At 37.2% G+C, this 14,382-nt stretch overlaps 1 long non-coding RNA gene across 1 annotated transcript in view; it reads right to left on the bottom strand.

Annotated features, from left to right (window-relative positions):
• LOC125919463 (uncharacterized) overlaps positions 1-14,373 on the bottom strand; it is a 48,605-nt gene extending 34,232 nt beyond the window's left edge. Inside the window, exon 1 of the long non-coding RNA XR_007456795.1 lies at positions 14,059-14,373. This is a non-coding gene — a long non-coding RNA (uncharacterized LOC125919463). The remainder of the gene's footprint in view (positions 1-14,058) is intronic.
• Positions 14,374-14,382: the final 9 nt, after the last annotated feature.

Raw genomic sequence — 14,382 nt, 5'->3', positions numbered from 1 at the left:
AAAAGTTTATTTATTTATTTTGAGAGAGATAGACAGCACAAGCAGGGGAGGGGCAGAGAAAGGGAGAGAGAGAATCCCAAGCGGAGGAGAGGGGCAGCCCTGACACAGGGCTTAATCTTCTAGACTGTGAGATCATGATCTGAGCTGAAACCAAGAGTCAGACACTAACTGACTGAGCCACTCAGGCACCCTTAAACATATTTTTAAGGTAAGTGTTGGTCAAGTCACTGAAAAATATAGTACATTACTTGCCAAAATGAATAAAATATACAGGGAATAAAAATGTATAAATGAATAAATCTGTATTTAGCTATTTATTTTTCATTAAATTTGCTACCACTGTCATCATCTACCATTAGAAGAATAATATATTTTTTTATTGACTTCTGATACTGAACTGAAACTTCTAATCATATGATTTTAGGAGCAGTTCAAAAGGATGGCGTTTCTGTTAACAAAGAAATGAACACATTGCCAACCATCAATAATGCATTTCACAGGTGGTTTTCTGGAAAAATAGTTTATCATAGTAACAGTCATTTGAGAAAAAAAGTAACAATCATTTAAGATTTAATACAACAATATCCAAGGCTGTATATAAAAAAAGAACTTTTTCCTTTTTGCTAAATATAATAGAGATTAATATCAAGTTAAATATTATCTTCAAAATGCCATTTATCTATGAGTATTGTCTTGAAAGAAGTCATTTGCCTCTTAGATCAAAATATAAAGCATGCTTAAAGAATTAGGGAAGATGAAATGCATCTCTTTAGTCGAACACAGTGGCACCTCTGCTAGACATTTGTTGGACAATTTATTTGCAGGTATATGGACAAGAATTATTTTGCATTGCTATCAGTTATCTAGAATTTATAGAATTATGAAATTACTCACAGGCAATGAAAGACACAGAACCTCCCTGTAACCAGAATCATATAACCTAGAAGGATGTGCTCTAAACGATGCATAGTTCTCCATGAGAGCACACTTTTTTCCCCCTACAGTTTTAGGAAGGGGCTATTTACTCAGATGAGCCAACTATTTTTTCAGATAAATTTATTGTAACAAAGTTCCTGAAGGAAACACTGACATTATTTATTGGTTCATATAATTACCTTCCTGGGAAAGAATTTCTTGGAGTGAAAATTTAGAACACAGATGACCTCAGTTCTCAGTATTAGTAGTTAAGCTAAATGGTGACAGGTGGGGTCTCTTTTTTCTTATACTTGTTTTCCTGCAATTTTTCTGTTCACCTAACCCAGGAATATTTTTTCTATACCAAGTAGGAGTTGAGGTGAGGAAACCTATCATCTTTAATTTCCCACTTCTTCATATTTGAAATGCCTCATCCTTCTCCTGAGGGTTTAGGATTTGGAAGGTGAAAACTAGAAACAAACTTTCAGTTTATTTGCCAGGTACCTCCTCTGAACAATGGGATACCTGATTTTTCTTTGCGGGGGGTGGGGGGAATGAAGTTACTGATGGTGAAGACAAAAGGGAAATGGAAATAGAGGAGGGTTTTTTTTTTTTTTAAGTTTTATCTGGCTCCATTCTTACAATATTAAGTTGTATATATATGTAGAGAAGAATGTTATCCAATAGAATGAATTTTAAATGTTTTACCTGAAGATGTTTTTAATGTGCTAGTCTATTTCACAATGTTTCCATAAAAGTTGCTCACCAAGTCCCCCCTACCTACCCCAGCAATTTGAGTGTCTTAGTATTTTCTTTCCTCATCCTTTCCTCATTCCCAAGATTCATTGGAATTTTCTTTCCACTGCCCCCATGATTATGGATACTAGAAAATAATTCCATTTCCCCCCCCTTTTTTCCCCTAAACTCTAGATATTTACAATGTTTTTCTTATCACGTTGGGCTGTAAAAACCTACTTTGCATGTAGGTTCCTTCATTTAAACAACATATTCCAAACAGGAAACAAACAAGTGAAATGCTTGTTTCAGGTTGCAGGTTCTGTAAATGATTTGATTTTCTGCCCTCTTTCATTCAAAATCTTAGATCAAATTTATTTATTCAACTAATATCTGTATTTTTCTATTAGCAAATGTGATGCTATTTATTAAATGGACACTTCATAGCTAAAAGTCATAAAAAAACTGGGCTGATAGGTTTTTTTAAATTTTTTAAAAATGTTTTCATTTATTTTTGAGACAGAGAGAGACAGAGCATGAGCAGGGAATGGGCAGAGAGAGAGGGAGACACAGAAGGAGAAGCAGGCTCCAGGCTCTGAGCTGTCAGCACAGATCCCGACGCCGGGCTCAAACTGACGAACTGTGAGATCATGACCTGAGCGGAAGTCGGACGCTTAACCCACTGAGCCACCCAGGTGCCCCACATTTTGGATTTCTGAGTCAAGCAATCAAACTTAAAAGTTTGGCTCTAGTTTAGATATAAAAACTTGAATGAATTTAATTCCAATTACTAAATGTTTAAAATACTCAGCATTCCCAAAAAGGAAGTTTTTTTGATCTTAATGAACAATACAATCACATGGATATCGAAGGGAAGTAACTTCTCCTTGATTACTGCTGAATCTCAAAGACAGCAAGCGCTTGAATTACTTTATTACAAGATTGTGGTTGTGTATCCCTATAGAAAGTACATGTTTCTTATTTAAAGTTTCCCTTCAACACCAAATTTTTCTGGCTAACATTACATTAGATAACATTAGAAACAATGGGTACTTCAAAAACGACTTGTTTAGATTTAACTAGCATTTATTGAACATCTACTAAGAATCAAATGCCTTCACTTCTTTGGTCTCATTTAATTTAATCCTCAAAGCATCAATCAACCCTGGTATGGACTGAATTGTGTCCTCCCCAAATTCATATATTGAAGTCATAACCACAAGGTACCTCAAAATGTGATTGCATTTGGAGATAGGGTCATTAAAGAGGTATGTAGTTAAAATTAAGTTATTAGAATGGGCTGTAACCCAATATGGCCGGTGTCTTTATAAGAAGAGATTAGGATATATGCACATAGAGGGAAGACCATGTGAAGACGTAGAGAGAAGATGGCCATCTATAAGCAAGGAAAGAGTCCTCAAAAGAAACTAACCCTGCTGACAGCTTGATTTCAGATTTCTAGCTGCAGAACTGTGAGGAAATAAATTTCTGTTGTTTAAGCTGTCCAGTCTGTGGTACTTTGTTATGGTAGCTATAGCAAACTAATGCTCCTATAGAAGTGTATATTAACACTTCTCTGTGGACACTTATGGCTCTAGAAGTTTCTAAGCTAAGAAGAGGTCATGCCAGGATTGAAATCCAGGTCTTCTAATCACAATTCTAGTGCTTTCTCTAATACAAAGCCATCATTTGTGGTATAATGGCAAGAGTGCTTTGGAAAGCATTTAGATACCAATGTAGAAGAAGACACATACATTAGTCAGATAATGTTAGCTACTGAGTGCAGGAAAACCTCACAATTACTCCCCGTCTGTTCTTGGCTGCAAATCCAGCCCAGCTTGATCCCCCAATTGGCAGGCTTGGACTTCAGCTGGGTAACAAGAAGAAGCTGGTCCATGAATATGGAAGGTGGGAGGACTTTGGATTATGGCAAATAAACAGAGAATTTGTTGCACATGTTTCTTTGTTAGTGTTAGATTTTAAAAGCATATGCATGCTGGACAATTATAGTTAGAATTAACCATTCAGTTTTTCATATTCAGCTTAGCCTTGTTTTCAAGTTGTTTTATGCAACTAATACTCATTCATTGATCCATAAAGTATACATAGCCATTAAAAAAAGTACTTATCTTGTTTTTCTTCATATGAAGAAAGAGGAAAGCTTTTTTGAAGTGGGCAAATATCAATTTAAAAAGGAGTTAGAGGGGCGCCTGGCTGGCTCAGTAGAGCATGTGACTCCTGATTTCAGAGTCATGAGTTTGAGCCCCACATTGGGTGTGGAGCCTACTTAAACAAACAAACAAACAATCAAACAAACAAAAAACATTAAAGAAAAGGAATTAGACACCATATACAAGTGAAAAAGCAACTTTATTTCATTTTCAGAAAAAGCATTTGAATAATATTGTCTGTAACTTTGAAATTAAGAACATTCAATAACAATAGCAAGCTTAAATTCCATGAACAATGCAAACATGATTGGGAGATGTGAGCAAATAAAGCAAGGTAGAAGTGGAGGTAAAGAAAGAGATAGCAGGAGGTGACATGGAGATTTAGCTCTGAGTATAATTTCCAACTGCCCTTTAAAGGGCAAAGTCTAGGGATTGTTAAACAGCTCTCTGCATGGAACATTCTTTCTCCACCTCCCGTTTCCCTTTGCCATTTATCTCTCAGGTCTCAGTTTAAATATCTCCTTTGGAGACAAATCTCCCAGATTTGGGTAGGTGTCCCTGTTATTCACATCTATAGCCTTTATGGCATCTTCTTTATAACAGTTGTCACATTTGTCAGTACTTGTTCCATGGCTCTTTTCGTGAATAGAATGTAAGCTCCACTATGAGGTTTGTTCACTGCTGAATCACCAGCATCTAGCAAATTTCCCAGCACATAGAAGGCACTCAGTAGGTGATGAGTGAATGAAAAGATAAGAAATTAATACTCTCTTTGTATCCTTAAGGCCAAAGTAAGTTTGATTCTCAAAGTACTTTTTGAAGGAGAAACTAAGCTCCAAGATATTCCCTATGCTTTCTTTCATGTGATAATAAATGAAATGATTACAAAAAGAAAAAGAGAATGGTGTACTTTTCCTTAATTTTTGGCATTATCACTTTCAATTGAAGCTCCATGAAGGCAGGGACTATGTTTTTACTCATTACTCTGTTACATAGAACAGTACCTGGCATATAGCGAGTTCAATAATACAGATACATACATATCTCTTATAACAAAAACATACTGAAGAAAATACTGCTAAATATCAATAAAAAATCAAGGCAGAAATATGTAAAGAGTAATGACTAGGACGCAAAAAGATCACAAATATGTCAGACTTCAATTTGACCTAGTTTCTTGGGAGCTCAAGTGGAAAGTCAAACAGTCAATTATTATTATTACAAGAAAAAAGTATTCTTTAGAGGTGAAAAAACTTTCCTAGTACAGTTCTTTATAACTTCTTTATAAATGTGGGGCTTAATGTACAATTAACTAAAGTAGGGGACAAAGTCTCCAAGAACACTCCTACATCCCATATGATAGCCAGATGTCATATGGCTGCTGAGAAAAGCCAAGGCCATGGCATTACAATACAATTCAGTGAAAGCAACTCTTTGGGTCAAGGGGCAGAATTGGTCAAATGTGTAGCCTACTGGTTGCCGAAGGTTAGAATACTGAATGCAATGTTCCTAAAGTTCCCTCCTGGCAGATGTTATGCGAGGGGAAAAAAGCCTGCATTTTTTAGATGTCATGTTAGATGCATATACCTCAAGAACTTGTGAGGACTGAATGAGAAAATCCATGTAAAATATCTGGCACATATAAAACTTTCAAGAAGTTTTAGCTGCTATTTCCCATAGAATGATCACCTAAAGGGGGTTTCTCTTACTATATCCTACCAGTGTCCACTTTACCACTGGCAACAAGGTCATTAATGCCTTCATACCTAATCAGATCATACAATCAATTCTGAGTAAACCAATGCAGGGAATCTACTCTTAAGGCTCTAGTCTCCTGGATATGTCCAATACTAATTTATTAATCAATTAGGGTTTCATCAGAGAAGTAGAAATATTAGTGAAATGGAATAAAACAGAAATTTACCTTATCTGATTTGGGGAGCTGGTAAAGAAGTTTAGGTAAGGCTATTGTCCAAAGTTATTGTAAGTCAGTAGGGCCAGTAGCAGGGAAAAAGTCTAACTGGGAAGGAAGAGAGAGAGCAAGGACACTGGAACCCACAGACAAATGGAACCCATGAAGACAAACAGGAACTTGCATCTGTCTCTCACTTTCTCTAATGTCAATGACGTGGGTGGCCTACAGAAGGATCGGGCACCCTTCATAATGGAACTACACATGAACCTGGCCCAGCACTCACGGAATTTGAAATAAGAGATAATGAAAGAGTTACTGAAGGAAGAGTCTTGGCTGCTGCCGTATACCGGCAAGGTGAGACAGCATATCAATGACAAAGAGTTTGCAATTAAACAGTTCATGGCTACCCTATACCACCCTTCAGTGTATACTATTTTGCCTCTGTCTTCCAAATATCATGCAGATGTCATTTGTGGCCACTCCTAAAATGGTGCCATAAAGAGAAGAGAAATTTAGGAAACTTAGTTCCAGCTTTGTAATGTGACAGTACAAAAATACCACACCTATAATTGTACTTTAATTTATGAAGATATTTAAGATACTTTGCATATAGCTCTTGGCCATAGTGCCATCTTCTTGGAAACTTCCATGCCACAAGAGCCAAGTGGAGAAAGGAGCAAATGCACAGGCTGAAGCCTAAAAGAAGAAAGATGAGGCAGAGGTCCAAGTAAACCTCTAGCTTGTGAACCCATGGAAGCCACAGGAGCAGAATTAAAGACTGCCAGAGGCCAGGGACATTGGTAAAAATAGCTGGACTGCAAGTCTACTTTCTAGAGTTTGATTCAATGGATCTAGAACATCCATTGCCATCTGATTGCAATGACCACCTTTGAGAGACCCATCTTGCTCATACCAAAACAGTCTTTTTTGGTCCTTTGCCCTGGAACTGTGACTTTCAGGACAAATTCTGTTTTCATTTATGGTTGAATGTAACATGTGTATAATAAATCATCTCTTCTGATGTCTTAGCTGAAGAAAAAAGTTACTCTGGATATAAAAATTTATTTTCTAATACTTATATTTGTGATCAACTTTTTCCGTTATTTCTATAGATATTTTGTCACAGTTTAAGATAATTTTATGAAGCTCTTGTTTTAAGAATGAATTGAGGTTTTCTCCTACAAAAAGTAGTATAAAACAGAAACACATTCACCATATGCTGGCCCATTCACCCAAATGAACTGATTCTTTTGAATATTTTTGCAGTGTTTTTCAATTATTTGTTCTGCATCCAATTTTACCTCTAACCAAATGGAAGGCATTATTTTCTGTATAAGGTTTATAAATCAATGGAAATTTTTGAGGTGATGATGGCAATACCAACTCAATCATGTTATGTACAGTTTTTTTTAATTTAAAATAATCCCAGAACATGGTCTCCATATAAACCTCCTCCCTTAGTATTAGAATTAGTTATTCAGAATTACCTGACAAGAAGTTTCATGTTTAATTTCTTAAATCCAATAAATTGTTACTACAATATCAATAGTATTCTTTTTAAGTGTTTTATTCCTATCTATAGTATTTCTTAATGAGGATCAACATGTTATTTAATTTCTTAACTCAATTCCTTGGCATTATTTCTTAATTTAAGTCTCTGACTACCTTTCCATGGTTTTCCATAGCTCTGATTGTCTCATAAGTGTGAGCAGCAGACTAACAACACAAAATGGCCACGATTTGATGTATTCAACAAAAGTTCCACTGGTAAAACCAAATCATACATCTCCCAACCACCACCACTCCCTCCTTCATCTCAACATCCCCCCACCCTCACCACACAGCTAAATAAATGTTGAGAAAAATAGCACAGTAAATGTTTAGTTATAAACCAGTAGAAATTAATGAACATTAAGTCCACTGCTTCTTTTCTGCCCTCTTGCCATTTTTATTCTTATTTTAATTATAAGGTAGACTGCCCTTATATCAAACATTGGAGAAGTAGGAAAAAATTGAACTGACTTGAAAAAATCATCTGGGGCATCTGGGTGGCTCAGTTGGTTAAGTGTCTGACTTGATTTTGGCTAAGGACATGATCTCAGTTTGTGAATTAAGCCCTGTGTCAAGCTCTGTGCTGGCAGTGTGGAGTCTGCTTGGGATTCTCTTTCTCTCCTTCTCTCTCTGCCCCTCTCTTGCTTGTACTCTCTCTCGAAATAAGTAAACTAAAAAAAAAAAAAAATCATCTGATGAAATCATGATTCCTTTTGTTTTGTAGAGGAATGTAAAATGCATACAAATGACGTTATTTAATGTAATCATTCCATTTTAACAATATATCCTCCATCTGTTTCATTCTACCAGCAACTAATGACTAATAAAAATGAGATTCTGAAGTAGTTTTCCATTTGCATCATTTGGAGAAAAAGTGTCTATAATGGCTTTCTGATAGTTTTTTTTATAAACACAGCATTGATTACACAACATCGATATGACTCTAATAGAATGAAATTTAAAATGGCAATCCCTGAGATTGCCTGACAAAATGTTTCCTGACAAAATGTTATATGGAGACTGTATTATTAATTTCCATTTGCTGTCCATTCCACATTCACACAAATACTGTTAGTAAACCTTCTTCTAAAGTTTCAAGGAGATGCCTGTAGGTTCCTTGTTGTAAATGTAATGAAATAATGAAAATATTATTCATCAAAATTAAGGGAGGAAGTTTCCCCTTGGAAAACAGTTGGAATGTATTGGGCTACTACTGGACTCTAATTCTTGGGGGGACACTGTTGGCAAGGAGAGTCAACTTCTGGACTCAGGAGCCTTTAAACTTGAAACAGTAGCAGACTGTAACAAAGACAGCTGATTGAAGAGATGAATAAAAGGTGTAGCAGGTGGCTAGTGAAATTCTGTAAGAAACAATGTGTCACTCTTCAAAATTTTCAAAGAAAATGGTTAGCTTTTTCATCGAGCCTAATAATGGGTAGAGTTCTCCACTAGAGTAGAGCAGGGAGTAGAATCCAAATGGTCCATAAAATTTAGGAGTGGACAGGAGTGGACCAGGAGTCTAAGGAGTGAGGATAGGATATCCGTAATTCTTTGAAGTTGTGGACAGCCATTGGCTGTGAAATTAGTGATGATGGAGGAAGAGATGGAATTAGTTTAACCTAATTTTCAAGGGGGCAGTTATGCCAGTTATTTTGCTATTGTCTGTTAATTTTAAACTCATTTTCATGTATTCTTGTGATGTTCTGCAAACCACATTACTACTTTGCCCCCGGTTTTCCATTAGGATCTACAGATAGAGGGCGCCAGAGGGAGAGTGCACTTCTTCCAGCTACACTTTCAACCTGGTAGTGAGTTTGTTCCAGAAGCAGCAGCTGAATCCAGTTTGCAGGTTTTCTAATATGCAGAACATTTTGCTTTCCTTCAGACACACCAGCACCAACCAGCTGGTTCCCCCTCCTAAGAGGTCTGGGTCCTTATCTGAGGTCAGAGATAACAGCATCAGCCCTATCCTCATAGGCTGTTTCAACTGGCAGGAGAGTGGTGCTCCTGTAAGCTATTTGCTATGATCCTGGCAAATAAGGGCACACCCATGGAATTAGAAAAAAAAAAAAAAAAGGTTTAGTAAATTTATCATTTTAGAGATTCTGAGAATGGGCTTTTCTTGAGATATGAGAGAATCAGAGAGGATTTGCTGATGGGGAGGGTTCCACAGCCCGCCCAGGCTGGGCATAATTGGGTGCCTTAGAGGGAACAATTTGATTCTAGCCTCTAGTCTCCCTACCCACCTCTAAAGAATCAGGCCAAGCAAAGGAACAGTAGCCTTCGAAGGGGTTTTAGAATAAGTCATTCTTAAATCTGTAGGCTTATGGCTCGTGGGCCAAATCCCGCCTGCAGCCTGTGTGGCCAGTAAACTAAGAATAGTTTTTACATTTTTAAATAGTTGCAAAAATCAAGAGTATTTTGTGACACGAGAATTATGCAAAATTCAAACTTAGGCATCCATAAATAAAGTTTTATTGAATCACAGCCACACTCATCGGTTTGAATATTACCTATGGTTACTTTCATGCTACAACAGCAGAATTGAGCAGTGTGATAGAGACTGTGTGGTCCACAAAGCTGAAAATGTTATTTGGCCCTTTACAGAAAAAGTTTGCAACCCCTGCTGTAGGAGAAAGATGGAAGTAGAGGGTGGGGTATAAGGAGATACATTGGGATTAGCCTTTGGGGAAGTTGAGTTAAGATGCCAAAAGTGGATACTGTGTTCTTGTGTCTTCTTAGCCACCCCTCTGAGAGACTGTATAATGAGTTTATTAGAATGCTAGTTATTTTCCTCGGAGGAAAATAAAAAGAGATGCTGAAAATTTATTGGAGTTTCAGAGAGCTCCTCTCTGCGAGATAACTAGTTTGAAGTGGAGACAAGACTACATTTTTCAGTGGGCTATGTGCTGGGTCACTCTTGGGTAACACAGGTTTTCAAAGGTAGTAGCACACAGGCATGGTGGCTCTGAGAGAGGAGGGAGTTGATGATAGAATAAACAAGAGGTGATGGAATGTTGTGTGGCAGTGATCTTAGGGGAATCCTTATTCTTCCTCATCAAATTTCCCTAAGGGGGAAGAAACTTCTGCTCATTTTTCCAAGAAGGAGTTATATTACAGTGATCATCTTTGATCTCCTTCCCTACTTGTATCCATTGGAACTCCTTTACCAGTGGCTGGGGTTACCGTGCTTTCAAAACAAGATCCAAGTTCAATTGTGGCTTTTTTTCCCCCCTCTTGCCATGCTTGTCTCATGGATCACTAAAGAGCAGTGGGCTTTCCTCTGCTTCCTACCCCAAGATGGTAAGCATACTTGGATCGGAATCTATCTCAGCATGTTTTCCAAAGTCAGTCTGGAAACCTAACGTTCTCTCCAGTTCTCTGACTCCATTTGTGAGACAGCCTTTATTTTGTCTGGGTATATGAAATCATATTTGCAATCTAACTTTCTCCACAAATCTCAGGGTGCACATTTACAGAGAACTAATTCTTACTCTCATTTTCAGTCTAGTTTTAGTAGTGATCCCTGTACTTTGTGGAATATTAGATACTAGTTGACCCAGTAGAAAGTGGGTGGTTGACATTCCACGGGTTTCTACACTTATGGCCATAAATTTAGAATGACTGCAAACATCATGATATGTTGCTGTTTGGTTTTCCTCAGGAAGATGATAAGCGGCAATTTGTGTTAGGTAGGCATAGGAGACAAACTTAAATGGAATGTAGTATGCAAGAAATCGGCTTTTGTTCAGATGTCTAGTATCTATCTTCATGGTCTGTATCCTGCAATTTGTTGACTTCTGTCCCACAGCCCATCATAATAGACCCAGATATGCAGAGTAACTTCAGAGCTCAAGATGGAGAAAGTACGTATTTTCCAAACCTGCTCCCTTAAATCACAGGGTTACCCTATCTTAGCTCAGTCAGCTTTATGTTACAAGGACATCATCTTTTCCTCTTTGTCACTGTAAACAGACCTCGGCATATAGTTCTAAGACTGATCTGGATTCATGTTCCTTCATTATTTTATATTTCCAAAGTCTTTGTGTGTGTGTGTGTGTGTGTGTGTGTGTGTGTACAAACACTACATATGCTTTGTCTTTTGCTTTACCTCCTCTTTCTAGTTTCAACCCCTTAGCCCCTTCTTTTATTAATCAGTCTCAACAGAAGTGACTTGCAGTATGTATATTGGAGCAGTGACTCTCAGCTTGCCAAAAAAGTATCTAGAATTAGATCTGTGTATATTAGAATTTAGAATAAGGGATTCAGAGGTTCTGCAGGAATTATATTACCTACTTCCTGGAATACATATCATGTACCTCTAGGAAATATAATGCATATTATGTTATCATGTACCAGGAATGATACTAGACTCTTTACTTTGTCTCATTTAATCTTGACTGGTATGTGTGCATGTGTATTAAACATATATACAATAATATACATACACAAGGACATATATACTATATATATATTTATAAAACACATATATATTTATAAAACATATATTTATATTTGTATATACACACATACTATATATAAAAATATATATTTATAAAACATATATATTTATATATGCACACACACAGTACGATAAGTCATATAATCATATATATAAAATGAGAAAAAGTTTAGTATCATTCCTGGTGCATAATATGCATTTACTACTATTGTTAATACTGTCCATTGAGAATAGAAAAGATAGATTTTTATGAAAAAAAGATTCAATTAAAAAAACTGGAGAATAGACAGTATATTTTCATTTTTGTAATTAAAAACAGAATAGAAATTGATCTCAAATCTATCCCCATACTTGATTTCTAGCTTTCAATTATGCATATAGCTTAATGGACTAAGGCCATATATCATCACATGCATAGAATGTTAGGTCTGTAAAAGCCAGTGTTGACTATCAGATATAGCTTCTTAATTTTACATATATGCAAATTGAGATCTAGCCTGTCCAATTGGTCCTCAAGATTTCTGGCTTTTTCCACTTTACACAGATGCAAAACACCTTGGTGCAGTCTTGTTATTTAAAAAGTATGTTTGTTTGTTTGTTTGTTTTTGTCTCTTCAGATTTTTGGAAGAAATGTTTTCACTTTTAATTTGCACATCAGTTTCCATGCATCCAAAACCTGTGTCCTCTTTGACAAGAAGCTATTATGTAACTAAAAACAAGGCATTCAGAGTTGCAAAATTAGCTTTGAGTGCCTGGAACTGTGGGACTGATTCTTAGAGTTAATCATTACTAATGGCTTTCCCATTAGTAATCAGTAATTATTATCTGGGATTGGTTCGTGATAATAACTCAGGAGCCTCCTGATGTCTAGCTCAGCCATGATTAAATGTTACTTGTGAAAACAGGGTGATTTGTTTTGTTTTGTTTTGTTTTGTTTTTGAAAACAGGGTGATTTTTAAGCTCTGACCAGTTGACTACTTATGGTGTATTCTGGGAAAGATGTGAAGAGAGAGTTTCCCTATGCCATTTTCAAAATGAATTCGATAGCTCCTTACTTTGTTTCTTTAACTGGTCTGCTAGTCTCATTATGTGAGAGATACTATTAGCATATACAGTATCATCTTATGAAAACAGATTCTAAAACGAAAACAGAAAGCCACGCTAGCTCAAAATCTATTTCCTTCAGTAAACCTCCCACGAAAATCCTTAATTTACCTAATACTTTGAACCATTCATTTTCATTTTTTTATTATTTATTTATTTTAAAATTTAATTTATTTTTTAAATTTACATCCAAGTTAGCATATAGTGCAACAATGATTTCAGAAGATTCCTTAATGCCCCTTACCCATTTAGCCCATCCTCCCTACTCTGAACCATTCAAATGAAATCTCAGAATATTGAATTCCATAAAAAATTGAAAAAAACATTTGTTATTTATCTTTGAATGTGCTGTAAGTTTCCCCCCCGTTATTTACGTAAAATCTCTGCCTATAGCAGGCAGCTCTGGATTTGAGTCTTGGTTCAGTTATTTCCTAGCTGCATGATATTGGGCTAATCAGTTTGCTCATCTATAATATAAGGATAAAAATGGGACCTGTCTCATGGAATTGTTATGAAGATGGAAATAACATATGGAAGGCATGTGGCACAGTGCCTGGTTCATAGTGACTGCTCATCAGTGTCTGTGATAATTACTGTCAGCCCATGGGGGCAGTCAGGTGTACCGAGGGGAGCATGGGCTCTACAGGGGCTCAGTTCTGGGGTCCAATTTTGTCTGCCACTTCCTGTGTGCGGCATCTTGAGAAATTTAATTAACCCTTTGAGCCACTATTTCCTCATTTCCAAAATGGATATACTGTAGTAATAATACAGATCACTGGGTTGTCGTGAGGAAAGTGCCTGTTAAGACCCTTTTCTCACAACCGATCATCAACAAGTTAACATTAATCCACAATTCCAAGGGCAAGGCTAAGCCCAAGGTGTCACAGGAAGTTTCAAAAGAAAACAAACTCCTATTCTCCACCACGGGCAAGGAGAGAATCGAAGAAAATCAAGCGAAGCATGTACAATGAGAGTTGCTGATGTATATATGCACATTAAAAGTGGGTCTCTAATCCATGCCCATTTATATTTTTCCCAGTATGCACGTGGAGAAATTCTCAATTAGAGCCTCTGCCCTGGTATTTTTAGACGTCAGTAGATCTCCAAAGCCCAGCCGAAATATAGGGCTGATTAAAGACTAGAGAAACTGGAACCGTCACAAACTGTACGTGGCCAGTGCCACAGAAACTAGGAATAAAACAAACCTTTCTAACCAAGGGCAGATCTCCTTCGTCTCGTGGAGGTAAATGGAAGGGCGAAACGCAGGTCAAGTTGTGCCGGCACCGACAAAAGCGACTGGCGAAGGGCCCCTTCCCGGCAACACCAGCTTTTCCTCATCTCGGTCATGGAGGATTTTCCGAGCTTCGTGCCTGACCCCAGGCGTGGCGCCCGCGCCGGCCCAGCTGACAAGGAGTCGAGGCGGCAGGGAGAACTCCAGTCCTCACACGGTTAAACCTCTCCCAAGGAGACTGGAGGAGGGAGGAGGGAGAAGGGAAGAGGGAGGGTCCCCGCCCACAAAAACGAAGATA

Source organism: Panthera uncia, chromosome B4 (assembly GCF_023721935.1).
Source record: "Panthera uncia isolate 11264 chromosome B4, Puncia_PCG_1.0, whole genome shotgun sequence".
Classification (NCBI taxonomy): Eukaryota; Metazoa; Chordata; class Mammalia; order Carnivora; family Felidae; genus Panthera; species Panthera uncia.
The sequence above is the reverse complement of the archived record's forward strand: the minus strand, read 5'-3'. Positions and strand labels throughout refer to the sequence as shown.